Raw genomic sequence first — 14,925 nt, 5'->3', positions numbered from 1 at the left:
TTTTGGTCAGTTTTTTGTTCTTTTTCTTGAAATTTATGTAAAGTATGATACTTTGATGGGGTTATAAGTTTGTATTTGGCTAAATTATATTATCATCCGCTCATGAAATGTAAAAAATCGAAGTGTTACGGGTAGTTTTATTTTTTTCGTGCATTTTCTATTAAAGAAATTGCAAATTTGAAGCTTTGTGACCATTTTGAAGAGATAATTTGGTATTGTTCACATTTGTTTTTTATATTTTTTCAGCAACTTACTTATCTAAAAAAACTTTAAACCACATAAAAAAGAATACATGCTTGATTATTTTTATAAAATTTGAGATTCTTTACCTTGACAAGTTGAAAAATTCAATAAATGGTCACCAAATAAATGACGAAATCTAGATTATAGCTTGATAAAAGATATGAAACACCTTTAGAGTTGTTTTTTTATACTCTAAAGACTGCTAAAAAATTAAGAATCAATACATTCTGATGAATAGAAGTGGTAAAGTTATAATTTTGTATCAATTTTTATTGATATTTCTGCCTTTTTTGCAAGAGTTATCTCCCTTTTCAATGCAAATCTCCATAGGTTTTTTAAATGGTGATTTTTTTAATCTTCCTCAAGTTAGATTTTATGGGTCTTTTTTCAGTGTATATTTGGGGTATAATGCTAAAGATTAAAACGTTAAAATCTTCTGTTGCAATTACTTTCGGGTTAGGGTCAAATTAATGCTAGATTGACTGGACTGATTGTAGCAATGTACTTATATTTTGGATATTGGGCCATAATAGGTAAATGTTCAATTTCAAATTTTCATTTTTTTTAACAATATTTATTTTGTGTCACAAACCCATGCTTTATCAAATATTCAATCACAATTCAAATTCAGAGCTGTTTTAAGCCTAAATGTTGTGTATATACTTGCTCAATTGTTTAGAGTTTGACCTCTGCAGGAAAATCCGGTTTGCTGTCACTCTGTTGATAAATAATAATACTATATTACCACTTGCCTCTTTCAATGCGGCATTTTTTTCTTCCACTTCAGCATATTCTTGTGTTCTCTGCTCAAGTGTTTGCTGTGTGTTTCGCAGTTTTAATTCAAGTTCGTTGATAGTTTCTGATTGCTTCATATAGTTGTCCAACATGTGTTGGTACTTAGATTTGAAATCTTCAACACTGTAATAAATACAATAACGAATTCATAAACTACCAACTATCAGAGACATACCTGAATTGTAAGTTAATGATTTGACCTTACATTAATCTGTTCCCATGTTAAGTTTGCGACTCTATTATTATTTAATATCATTAAAACAGAAATTTGAATACTAACATCGTTTAGTGTTTTAAGAAAAATCTATCGATTAAAAATCGTGGATATACAGACTTTTAGAGCGGAGTTTTTCGGATTTTTTGTGAAATATTTACTTATTTTAAAAGACTTGAATAAAAAAAATATCAGATATTATAAAAGAGAAAGGTATTATTGTTTTTATTTTCATTTACAGTACAAAAATCTGTGACATACCCCATATGCTTCAAATGGTTGCAGTTCTAATCATTTTAAATGCAAAAACGTTTTCATAACTATTGGTGCGACTTAAAGACAAACATTGAGAAGATTCTTGTAGATCTATACCAAAATCACCATTTATCTGAAAGTCTTCGACGTAAGTAGAACTCAAAGTTTAAAAAGGGTTGAATATTACAATTCCTATATCTGATGTCCTCTTTTGAATCCAACAATGGTCTCAACCTAAAGTTTAAATCACATACAAAAAATTGCCAAATAAATATCCCTCAAATTATCTCACCTTTCCTTCAATCTTACAGTTTGCGTCTCTAGAGTGATGACCTCGCTTTGCAGCCTATCTACCGTCTGAATTTCTTCATGATACTCAGTCTTAAGGCTTTCAATTGCTTTACTGTATGACTTCCTCTCCTTTTCAAGTTTGCCCCATATTTTTGCATCATCTTTCACTACTTTGTTAATCAGTATGGACAGAAAACGAGTGTTTAAATCATACATTCGATCTTCCAAGGAATTTTTTGCAAATGCTGGTGTAAAATTAGCAACATGGGCAAAAACCTTTTCTTCAAAACTCTGTAACGATTCGGAAAATTAAAGACCGTGTAGTTAAATCAAATCAGATATAAAATAGGTACTAAAGAATAGAAAGTATACATCCCTTATATCATAAGAAAACAATTAATTGTAATTGTTATGGATATTAAACTAAATTAAAATACCTACATGCCGTTGTAGTTGCTTATTACCATATATTGGCAAAAAAACTACAAGGCAAACGTTGATGATTAATGCAGGTAATGGTATCGACTAAATAGTAATAATACAAAACTAATAGAAGTCGAAGTATAAGATGCATATCATGTGCATTTTTTAAAAGAATTTATTTTGTATCAGTTTTTTCAGTTCTTGTTCATTCGTTTTAGATGTGTTTTGTTATTTGATTTTGCCATGTGATTATGGACTTTCCGATTAAATTTTCCTCTAAGTTCATTTTTTTTTTGTAATTTTACCTTTTACGGTCTTACTACTTTAAGTGTTCATGCGCTTTCCTCAGATTTTATTTGTTACCTTGATTTATCTTTTTAATTGGTGAGATTTGAACATGGGTAAACTATTGTTGCTTTTATTTAATCGACAAAACATCCTCTGTACACACTGATTTGTTTTAGTCTATCGATGTTACACCAATGCATTTACCATATAAACACTGAGTTTCTAATGCATATACAAGAATAGGAATTTTCACTAGGGAATAGTTATGTTTGCTTGTCTACGAATCCTTTCTAATAAGCACTTGTCTGTTACATTATACAGTGTGCTTGGTTCGGCAAGGTACTTTCAATACTTTGATTTTTATCCGCTGATTTCATATGAATCTATATATTATCCTATAGTAAGTCATATATGAGATTTAACCTGTACCTTTTCTTGATAATTTGCAGCTTGGCATCCAAACTGACTCACCATCATCAGCACCAGAAAACACAACAGTTGCAGCTCCATCTTTGTATTCTTTCCTTCTCTTTAAAAAAGAAATATGAAACAATACTATTCACAAGGTTACAACAGTTTTCTTTTTTTGAAACTGCTTTATCATTTATTAATGCCTACCTATAAAATAAAACATCTAAGTAATACATATAAATAAATGCCAATCTTTTTTTCAAGCTCATATTACTAGTATACCATGATAGATTCTGAACAATAGGTTTTATTCCATATAAATATTATTTCAGTAGGTTTTTCAATATGAAAGTTTAATAAAACAGTGTATCTATCTAAAGAAACTGTTAATCGCTGAAAGTGTCAATTGCAAACTTACGACTGGCTTAGACAGATGTATGAAAAAAACAAAACAAATATTAACTACATGCTAGACTATATAGTCCAGCGGATATCAGAATAATTGATCATTTTATGGTAAAAGCATGAAACTTGGCATGTTGAAAGTTTAAGGGGTATAGACAAAATTCAGATATGGAGCAACGAAAACAAATCCAAAATGGCCCCCAAATTCAAGATGGCCGACATAAGTATAACATCACTCACTTGAAGGAAGTTTTTCCAGAAGATGTCACAAACTTAAGAAAATACAATTAAGATCTGTCAATTATTATTTTTTTTAAACCTTATAATACAAAAATCATCAAAATAGCGCCCAAATTCAAAATGGCGCCCAAAATGTCTCAGTTTGACAGTATTAGTATGTATACTAATTGTGTGATAGAAAGTTATCAAATCCGTGAAACTGATCATTTAATATCGACAAAGGCCTACAATGTATCATTAATACCTGGGTGCATATATTATATTTTCGAAATGGCCGCTATATTCAAAATGGTGCCGTTTAACATGTCAAAATTTGTTCAAGTATGGTATGAAATTATTTAAAAAGTAATGGGTCATTTATTTCTATACATGCACATATATACAAACATATTATTATTTGATGTGACATTACTTATGAAATTAAAATGGCCAATACAACTCAAAATGGCGTCTTTAGCGAGGTCTTATTTTTCACAGTTACAGGTAATGACCTTAGAAAATTTACAATGTTCCTGTTGACAACACAAATCCCGCCAAGGAATGCTCTGTGGGTTTCTGGGTTCGTTTTTTAATAAAAAGAAGCATATCACGCAGATGAATTAGCAGCCGTTGTGATTAGATTGTGTGATCTAAGGCAAAGAACCAAGGAATGATCTTTGAGAGAGCTTCACTATATAATAAAAAGTTTGCCTGACGTATAGACCTTATAAATATTAATATTGTCAATTCAAATTGGACTCAATTATATACCAGAATTTGAAATGAGGAGATTCTTTTGATCGTTCCAAACACCACTCTTCAAATTCTAAGATAACCTGATCATCCCTCAAAACATTTTTGTACTGGCAGTAAGCGTTTGACAACAGACGATAAAGTGTGCACGCTGTTACTTGGTGTGCTCTAAGTGTTTTTGTAACATAAGAACACTTAAGGAATGAATCAGCTGTACCTGGTGATGTAATCTGTGCATTTACTAAAACACTAGTCCATTCACTATCTTCAAGCCAACTATCAAGAGCTTTGAACGCAACCATTTCTATGTGTAGGCCACCTCATGTTAGAGTTTTCCTCACCATACATCTGAGGCCAGTTCCATTGTATTATGTTTGCTCCTGATGAAAGTGGTTGGTCAAAAGCAACAACTGGAGTTTGGCCTGGATTTAGCTTTCTTACAACGCTACGAATAATGTTCAATGAATGTTGTATTATTGCAACAGATTTTGCATGCTCATAAAACAGAGGTATAGAAGGCCAAACACTGCTGGTAATTTTCCCCCACCTTGCAGTACTGGAGCATGATAGGCGGACCATGAAATATTTGTACCCACTTGTGCCTTAACACTTGACATCGCAACATGTTTCAGCCATTTGAAATCCCCTTGTAATGCAGATTGGAATGAGGACATATGATTGAAAGTTCTCCTTCAATTAATGGGATATCTGGTTTGATCAATCTTAGTACAGCTGGTGGAGGATTTCAATAACTCTCCGGTAAAAGAGAAACTCTGTTTGACATGTTTTACTGGCATTTCAACATAGGTTCAGATTGGTCAAATGTTTGAACAACGCATTTCAACATTCTCTGAAAATATGTTTGAATAATGATATACCTGTGCCATGGAATTAATCTTTTGACAATATACTGCTTGGATTGTGGTCAATGTTGTTTACAGCAGATAAAGTTAATAGAGTTTGAAGTAGATTGGCAGGGCAAACAATACCTCATTTGCCATGGAAGTAGAAATTTCTAGCACTCGGTCGTAGGAGACAGATAATCCAAGTTTGAAGAAAGTATCTACAAGATAACGTTTTCTAGTCTTACAGTGGATCATGATTCCCAAATAAGCACAATTCATTATCTTTCATGTGACGGTTGGATAGTTTCTTTGTACAATTATAAATCAGGAGCTGTGCTATTGTTAATGTAGACTGAGAATATGAACGATCCTGGATGTTGGGTTCAAACTGAATCATACTGACTACAAAAAGTAATAACTGTCATCGTTGAAAGCAAGAATGTTTTCACGGCCTTGTTTGCAAGCATTTCAGTCAGGGAAATTAGATACAATTCTGTCTTTTAGTCGAGAACTATTACCAAGAAATGAAACATTTGCACCTAGTCATGTTATTCTTTTTCATATAAAGTTTACATAGATCTTACAACTTGTTAACACTAATAGTTTCATTGCACGACCTTGTTTCATATATATAAGAGACTTTAAGTACTGAAAATACAATACCATGGATTTGCCTTTTCTTTTAGATTCGACAATATCATTTTTCATTTCAATTCGAGATGCTAAATTATATAAGGAAACTAAACATTTAGAGTTGTACTTTGCTTGCCTACTCGGCAATAAGATTAATAGCGCTTTACTTTGCAAGTAACAACGTGTTATTCAATTTACTCCTCATTCTCTCACACGTGTATCTTGTCCAAACGTTGGTAACATATGAAGGGCTTCTTGCTCATTTTCATTACAAAATAAGCTCACAGACGGGTTATCGATGAACTGAACGGAAAAGCTGTGTCTAGTTTTTTTTATATAGATGTGGTTGCTTTATCATCTATTCTCTCATGTGAGATTCGTTTTTTCTGCTCTATTCAACTTTTTGTTTTAAGTTGCAAGATTTGTGCCAACATACTATGTGGTCAATGAAAGACTGTGCTATTCCATATCCCTCATCTAACTTTTCAATGCACACATAAATGCCTTAAGCATCAATGGTAATTCATGATACTCCTTAATATTGTCAGCTGGACTATATAAAGTGATCAATTATTTTTTGGACTCTTCCTTTGGACTTTTGGCGGCCATTTTGAATTTATCGACCATTATGGAATTATTTTTGATTGTTCCATATTTAGAAAAGATTAATAAGCATCATAAAATAATTCCATAGTTACATATTTAGAAAAGATTAATTAGCATCATAACTAGCAATATGTACCGTTATATTCAAATGATCAATCATATCATTTTTTGGACTCTGCCTCATGACTGTTGGCGGCCATTTTGAAATTGGTGGCAATTGTTGATTTTTTTTGTTATGGCTCAATATCCCAAATTGTTTATAAGCATCATAACTACACGTAACACTGTGCAAAGTTTCATGCTTTTACCATAGAGTGATCAATGCTATAAAAATCACTCTAACTTTTGATTTTTGGCGGCCATTTTGAATTTGTCGGCCCTTATGAAATTAATTTTGATTGTTCAAAATTCGGAAAAGATTAGTTATCATCATAACTAGCAATATGTAGTTTTGTGACTTTAAATCCAAATGATCAATTATACTAATTTTGTTTACTCTGCTTCATGAATGTTGGCGGCCATTTTGAAATTGGCGGCAATTGTGGAATTTTTTTTGATGGCTCCATATCCAAAAATGTTTATAAGTATCATAAGTAACACTGTGCAAAGTTTCATGCTTTTACCATAAAGTGATCAATTGTCTCAAAATATTAGACTTAGCTGCTGGACTATAAATGCATCTAAACACACAATCAAACTTAAAGCTAAGAGCTGAGGGCAGATATATCCAATAAGTAGACTAAGAGAAAGGCCCAAAACCTGGCGCCGAACAATGAAAGCAGAATTGCAGGAGCTTGACATGACATAAGGAGAAGCCGCAACAAAGGCTAAAGACAGATTTGGATGGCAAAATCTTGTGGCGACCTTATGCTCTACTAGAAGCGAAGAGGATAAGTATCTACGTAGACTAAATACATTGCTACATATCTGATAAATTAACTTAAAACATTTAATTAAATAGACATTTCTTCCGATGTAAAAGATTAAACAGGTCCTGATCAAACATTGAAGACCTGTGATTTTCACGACCACCTGAAGAATGTAATTGTAGTACAGATCCTTTTATGTTAAGATTAAGAATATCTTTTTGTCTTTTAACTTTTTTTAGGATGTAAACCTTTTATACATCCTGTAATTGTTATGTGATGGGAATATTTCATTAAACATATTTTGTATAGAATTTTTTTGGGGGTAAAAGATGAGATGGGAAACAGCTGTCAGCGATGTGTCGACTTTCAGATATTTGCCAGTTTGCTGAACTACATTAAAGACTCAGGTTGGACTGTTAACCTAAAACAGTGTCTTATTCACGATTGTGAGATTTTGACTGAATGAGGATTCACATGACAACTGGTGCCTTAAAGAAGAAGAGTCTAACCCTTACACGCAGTCTCGCCTTTTGAGTTCATGCAATTCCCTATTTTTAGTTGTTAATTATCATGATTTTTCTCTTTTATGGACGATTTGCAAGATTTGATCATCGGTTAACTTTTGTCTTCGGAAAATAGTTATTTAAAATACAGACTTTTTAAATTTGGGGATATAAAATCAATCTTTACTTACTGAATGCAAGTAATTGCGCAAAAAAAGATAAGATTTAGCTTATCCAAAGCATTAATTAAGTTATAAATTTGTATTCATCTTTCACTCCATAGGAAATTTATGAAATACTGACGGAATTTAAAACGCAACACATATTTGGTTTATTTTTTAAATCAAATTATGACGTATATTGATATCATTGCTTATCAATCGTACAATTTTTTAATTAAAAAATCAATGCCTGGATTTTCACAGAAAATCAAACATTGCGGAATTTTGACGTCGCACGAATTTCTTGACCAAAATTGGAAACGCACTCATGATTGTTTGGAGAATTTTGTCTTCGTTAAACATTTCCTTGATTTTTTTGCTAAGTTTTAGTCAGTAAAAATTTGCTAATTTTCCTTTTAATTTGACTGATAAATTGAAATTAAGTCATTCAAAATTTACCGAAGGAATTAAGTGCACGTTCATTTGAAAACTTGTTTACGCCATACAACTAATTTTAAGTACTGTAAACCGGGAAATTTTCGCGCCGTCTTTATTTCGCAATTTAGTGACATAATCCAAGTTCGCGCCGTTTAAAATTCGCGATTTCCCTGTGGTCTATATAATATATAAATATTTTCATAAATGATTTTCAAAAGTGAACAGCTATAATATATCCCTAATCAAGTTATTAAATCAATCATAAATCTTTTGTTTTCGGTTTATTAATCATGTTACTGTTTAAGAAGATTACAAGTTTGTCATGTTTGCTTGTAAAAACACATACACAATATCAGAAAAGTAGACCTAATTAGGATTGAATTAGAATAAAATGCTGTCAGGATTAATGCTAATTAATGATCGTTTGATCTGTTTAATCTGTGTAGTAGATTCAACGAGGTGATACTTTTATTACTGATTGACATGTGTCATTAACATAATGGCAAAGCGTGTTGTTTACATAACAATATACATAATGATCGCTTATGAGATTACTGATTGACATGTGTCATTAACATAATGGTAATGCGTGCTGTTTACATAACAATATACATAATGATCGCTTATGAGATTACTGATTTGAGTTAAAGACATGACTTCTAACATTGCTTTTCATTACGATATACAGTTATGATTTCAGTTATATATGTGTCTCTATAAAATCAATTTTATACAATAGTCCTATAGATATTCTATCCATATATGTAGATATAAGAAGCTGTGGTATGAGTGCCAATGAGGCAACTCTCCATCTAAGTCATGATTTGTAAAAGTAAATTGAATAAAAAGAGTTTACTTGATATTTTCGCTGTCGTTTTATTTTCGCGGTTCAATGCTTACCGCGAAAATAGCGAAAATTAAACTACCGCGAAAATTTCCCTGTTTACAGTATCAAAAACATCAGACCAAATTGTCATAGCTCAAAGGACTATTAATGGACCTAGTCAACCTGTATTTTAACGTCACGTCATTTTTATCAAAATAGGTAACGTCATTTGCATCATAGTATAACGGCTACAACGTGAGTTTTTTTTTTTTTTTTTTTATCAAATCGTTTAATGTCATGGTAGGCAGATTTATATCAGCAAATTTCCTCGTATTCTGAAATTTTTATATTCTTTTTTTCAGAAATTTCCCTATGACGTCAAATTTTGTGACGTTGATACTTTTTTTGAACGCACTTGGCGTTCGTTTTTATTCTGTGGTTTACGTGTTTAAATGCATATTACTTATATTCTCGATCTTGTATGTTATAACATGTATTTGTACTGTATTTCTGTGAAGTAATGTTGTCATTTTATCGGTATTTTAATATTTCCATATAAGCGGAATATTTAACTAGCCATAAACCAGGTTCAACCCACTATTTTGTCTTACAATGTTCTGTACCAATTACGCAATACGGCAGTTGTTATTACATAGTTCGTTTTCCGTTTTAATGGATGTTTGTATTTATTCGGCTTTTTAACTATTTTGATCTGAGCGTCACTGATGAGTCTTATGTAGACGAAACGCGCGTCTGGCGTATACAATTATAATCCTTGTACTTTTGATAACTATTGACGTTTTTTATGGAGCCGTTCAATGTTTCAGTGTTTCTGTCGTTTTTTTTTTAAATTTTAATATTGATTTGTTTCCCTCAATTATGGTTTTTAACCCAGATTCGTTTAAGTTAAATCGATTTATGACTATTGAACAGTGGTATACTACTATTGCCTTTATAAAATTGAGAAAAAAAATGTGAAATGTGTTAAAGAGACAACAACCCGACCATAGACAAGACAACAGCCGAAGGCCAACAATGGGTCTTAAATGTAGCGAAAAACTCCTGTACCCGGAGACGTCCTTCAGCTGGCCCCTAAACAAATATGTATACATATACGGCAGATCCGGAGATACTGATACGAAATTTGAAGAAGGGATTAATTGTTCAAAACAGGATCGAGTCAAATAAGTACATGGCTTTGCGTATTTATATAGAAGTTAATTATAAGTATGATCAATTGATTAGAAAAATGTATTCATCGCATTATGTTCTATTCAAATGTAGTAAGAGAAGGCTTTTACAGCAGATTCCAGCGAGTATGAAGCTACAGGTAGATTCTTTGGTTAGCTTCCTTGCTAGCTCAACCATGAAATCATTATTAGGTAAGGTACACAAACATTTGGGTGGAGTCAATAGTTTAACAAAGAACCAATCAGAACTAGTGACATAATATAAACATTGTAAAACTAGTTTTTACAAGTCAGTTTAAAAATAAGTTTTCAATCTAAATTTAAAATTTATTGATAAGTATAAGCAAATTCACAAGCATGTTGAAGGAGTGTTTGATTTGCCAATTTTATTTCAATCAATTACCCAGTTCATTTATAAATACAGTTATGTGAAAAAAAATAGATTGTTTTTGGCCGCAGGCGGAAAAAAAATTTGTCCAGAAAAAAAACCATAGCCCCCAGAAAATCAAATGGTTGCTGCCTTATAGTTCACAACAAATCTAAAACAACCTTTTAAATTAAATTAAAAAAATTGTGCTAAGTCACGAAAGTCGAGCGCACCCTAGAAGGTGTACTTGAATTGGTCCATATTTATATTTGTTTAAACCAATATCTAAATTTATAAACTTGTTTTAAGGAAATCATTGCTAGCACTGCTATCAATAATCCTCAGTCTATCAGGTACCAAATTGCCAAATTTGAGTGTACAAGGGGAAATGTTGTGGATTTTCTATAGAATTTATATTTGTTTAGCATTGAATCAACACTAAATATTAAACATGAACCGTAACTTCGCTTCTAATTTATTGTAATACTTAGAATTTTTTAATTCAATCAAAGACTATAAGAAATAAAATTTAATTTGAAAAGTTATTTACATGTAGGTAAACCTGTTTGTATGAAACATACATATTATAAACAGGCCATTGATATGAGTGTTTTCATTGGATGATGAATTGGTGCTATGCTCCTCCCAATTTTAAGGTAATAATCATTTCATGGTTGAGCTAGCAAGGAAGCTCACCAAAGAATGTACCTGTAGCCTCATACTCGTTGGAATCTGCTGTAACATTTTTAAAATAACTCATATATTTACAAAGAATAACATCATCAAATTAACTCGGTCAGTTGAAACAGGTTACTTGTATGCAAGGTTATTATCATTACTAGACATCTTACAGTGTTAATATCAAAATATAGTTTTGATCCATTAATTCGTAGATTTATAATTTAGCTAGCAAAACTTGTTATGTTTACTAGCCGCGTTGGTACCTTTGATAAATATTGTAAGAATGTTTGATCATGTACTATTGTTCACATCAACACGTCTATACAATGGCATGGGTTGATATTAAGTTTTTTAAATACCTTATAGAAATCCGGTTGGGAAAAGGATTATCCAATGTGTCAGTCAACTTAATTGCAATGCGTGGGATGATTTCAGAACACTTACTGTCCACATTACTAGGCACGTATTTTTAATCAGTTCTAAGAATTACAAAGAAAAGGATATTTTATCCCTTCGATAGCTATTCAGATATTTTCCAATACGCCTACTTGTTTATTCGAACCACTAAAGTTATTCAGAAAAAAATGCATTCCTTGTCGTTTGAAGTAATAGGTGACATTTCAACTTTTAAATACTTTGATATTTGATATTTTTACCAAATGAATTGAAAATAGCAATATTTCACATTCAATAGGTATTAACCATGTAGAAAGTATTCGCTACAAAAAAAAAAGTAAAAACACAAAAAAACTGAACTCCGAGGAAAATTCAAAAAGGAAAATCAAAAATCAAAAGGCAAAATCAAAAGTCCAAGCACATCAAACGAATGGATAACAACTGTCATATTCCTGACTTGGTACAGGCATTTTCTAATGTAGAAAATGGTGGATTGAACCTGGTTTTATAGCTAGCTAAACCTCTCACTTGTATGACAGTCGCATCAAATTCCATTACATTGTCAACGATGCATGAACAAAACAAACATACTCAAAGAGTGTACAATGTATAATTAAAAACATTTGGAAGTCATTAAACAAACAATAACATATTTGTTTTTCGTTCAAGTTTTATTTCATATAAATAAGGCCGTTAGTTTTCTCGTTTGAATTGTTTCACATTGTCATATCAGAGCCTTTTATAGCTGACTATGCGGTATGGGCTTTGCTCATTGTTGATGGCCGTACAGTGAGCTATAGTTGTTAATGTCTGTGTCATTTTGGTCTCTTGTGAACAGTTGTCTCATTGGAAATCATACCACATCTTCTTTTTTATAAAATCAAACTCTCGACTATATCAAATGAGTATCATAATTAAGATTTTAAATCATTATTGTAGAGAAAACTATCATGTGTTTGATTAAATAACAAATAGTAGATAATTGAGATCTTTAAAGGTTCTAGATCAGAATTACATATATAAAATTTTACAGCAGATCTGTATCAACATGTGAATTAATATTAAAATGCATATTGTTTTAAGAATGAAAAGGAATGGTTTAAAATACGGATTTGGATTAGATATCCTGATAACAAAATCATTTATTAAAAAGGTAGAAGAAAAAAACCCGGACATGATAAAACTTACGATAATGAAAAAAAACATCATCTTGAAAGATAACTGACTTAAAAAATACCTGGCTTGATATAGAATATATGTCAACAAGGCCTAGGTACCTTCTAATGAACCTTTTTTTAGAAAAAGGTCGAGACGTTCTTGAAAAACAACTGGTTAATTAACTTCCTACGCAGACATTGGTGATATTTTACAAAGTCTGAGTAGGAGCTGCAAACTTTTGAGTACCGAATAAGTTGGAAAATGTATATCCCATATGCAGGTGAAGTTGGCATATTGCTACAAAGGTGGGGGAAATTGTGAATTCCAAAAACAAAGTCTATTTAGTTGTCATTGATTCTGGTACTGAGATGACCGTGCATGTCGAATTCGAGGTATAAGTCTAAAAATAAGGTCGAAGAATCCGTGTCTGTGCTTTCTTTAATTTCTAGTTCTATTAATGGAACCTATTCAGAAAAGTTTGGATTAGTAACGGAAAGAGCATCATCAATATATCTGAATGTGAATTAATATGACCTAGCTTCTTTGATCTCCTTGTTTTTGACAAGTGTATGAAGGAACTCCAATTCATATAAACATAAGGATAGGTCAGCAAGGAGAGGCGCGTAGTTAGTTCCATAGGAATGCCGACAATTTGTTAAAAAAAAGTCTACCTCAAAATTCAACAAATATGTTGTTAATAAAAAAAACTCCAGCATACTGATCACTGATGTGTTTGAACTTTTGATTTTGCTTTTTGATTTTGGACTTTCCTGTTTGAATTTTCCTTGGAGTTCAGTATTTATGTGATTTTACTTTCTACTAAGTTTAAAAAATAATATGACAGACGTGTGTTTCGTGTACAAAAGATTTATCAGTAATGCACGAAAAAGTTAAAACAAAAAGTACGAATTTGAAGAGTACTGAGGACACAATTTTGAGAGGTTTTTACCAAATACAGGTTAAAATTATTATTGGGTTAGAAATTACTTATGGATTGAAAAATCCGGTTTTTCAAATAGTTTAAAAAAATTTATGACCATATCAAGGATAATTATTGTCTACACAGAAGTATTGACCACTATACGTCTAAAATTTCTCAAAAAAACTTACCTTGAGGGTTTCAGATGTAAAGTCCCTCCGATTGTAAAGGTAACACCTATATATACATATGCTATATCTGATTTCTTAGAACATGGGTTTTACCAGTTATTCTTTGTACCATATAGACAAAGACCGATAGGAGCGTCGTTTCCATTGATCTTAGTATTAGATTATACTATAAAGAATGTAGTTATAAATATCCTATTCATAGTTTTTTTTTCTTGTCTTTGTGGATCTTTTGGTTTCTATTTTTGTATGTTTGTTGTACGAGTTTTACTAAGGTTATAGCCATTGGTTACATATATGTAGTACCACAGTTTGTAGATATAAATTAGTGAACTGTTTTATTATTAAGTTTTTATCTGATTAACAAAAAAGATTTTTCAAAAATAATAGTAATTTTCAATACTATTTTCAGGTTAATATTACGTGTATAACGTGATCTATTTGTAAAAATATAGTTTATTACATAAACAAATACTTCAATAAATTTTTCTAAATTGTTGGGTGTTTTATAAAACAGTGCGTCTGTATAAATAAAGCCGTTAGTTTTATCGTTTGGCAAACATACTACATCTTCTTTTTATATCTATATGACGAAACTGTCCACTCGTGTGTAGTGCAAAAAATAATTAGATGATAAAACTCTATCCATTAAATAAATTTTCTATATACGAAAATGTCTGTACCATGTCAGAAATTTGACAGTAGTTATCAATTCGTTTAATGTGTTTGAGCTTTCGATTTTGCTATATGATATTTATATGCGTGTTGGATTCTTATAAATCCTATATAACTTTTTGACTTTATTAAATCTCGGTTTATTTCTGAAATTTATTCTTACATACTTTTGA

At 31.3% G+C, this 14,925-nt stretch overlaps 1 long non-coding RNA gene across 1 annotated transcript; it reads right to left on the bottom strand.

Annotated features, from left to right (window-relative positions):
- Nucleotides 1–995: 995 nt before the first annotated feature.
- LOC143065510 (uncharacterized) lies at nt 996–14,180 on the bottom strand. The gene is made up of 4 exons (XR_012975489.1): nt 14,081–14,180; nt 2,939–3,038; nt 1,800–2,089; nt 996–1,161 (listed from the first exon to the last, which is right to left on the bottom strand). It is a non-coding gene; the product is annotated as an uncharacterized LOC143065510 (long non-coding RNA).
- Nucleotides 14,181–14,925: the final 745 nt, after the last annotated feature.

Source organism: Mytilus galloprovincialis, chromosome 2 (assembly GCF_965363235.1).
Source record: "Mytilus galloprovincialis chromosome 2, xbMytGall1.hap1.1, whole genome shotgun sequence".
Taxonomy (NCBI): Eukaryota; Metazoa; Mollusca; class Bivalvia; order Mytilida; family Mytilidae; genus Mytilus; species Mytilus galloprovincialis.
This window is presented reverse-complemented; position numbering and strand designations above follow the sequence as displayed.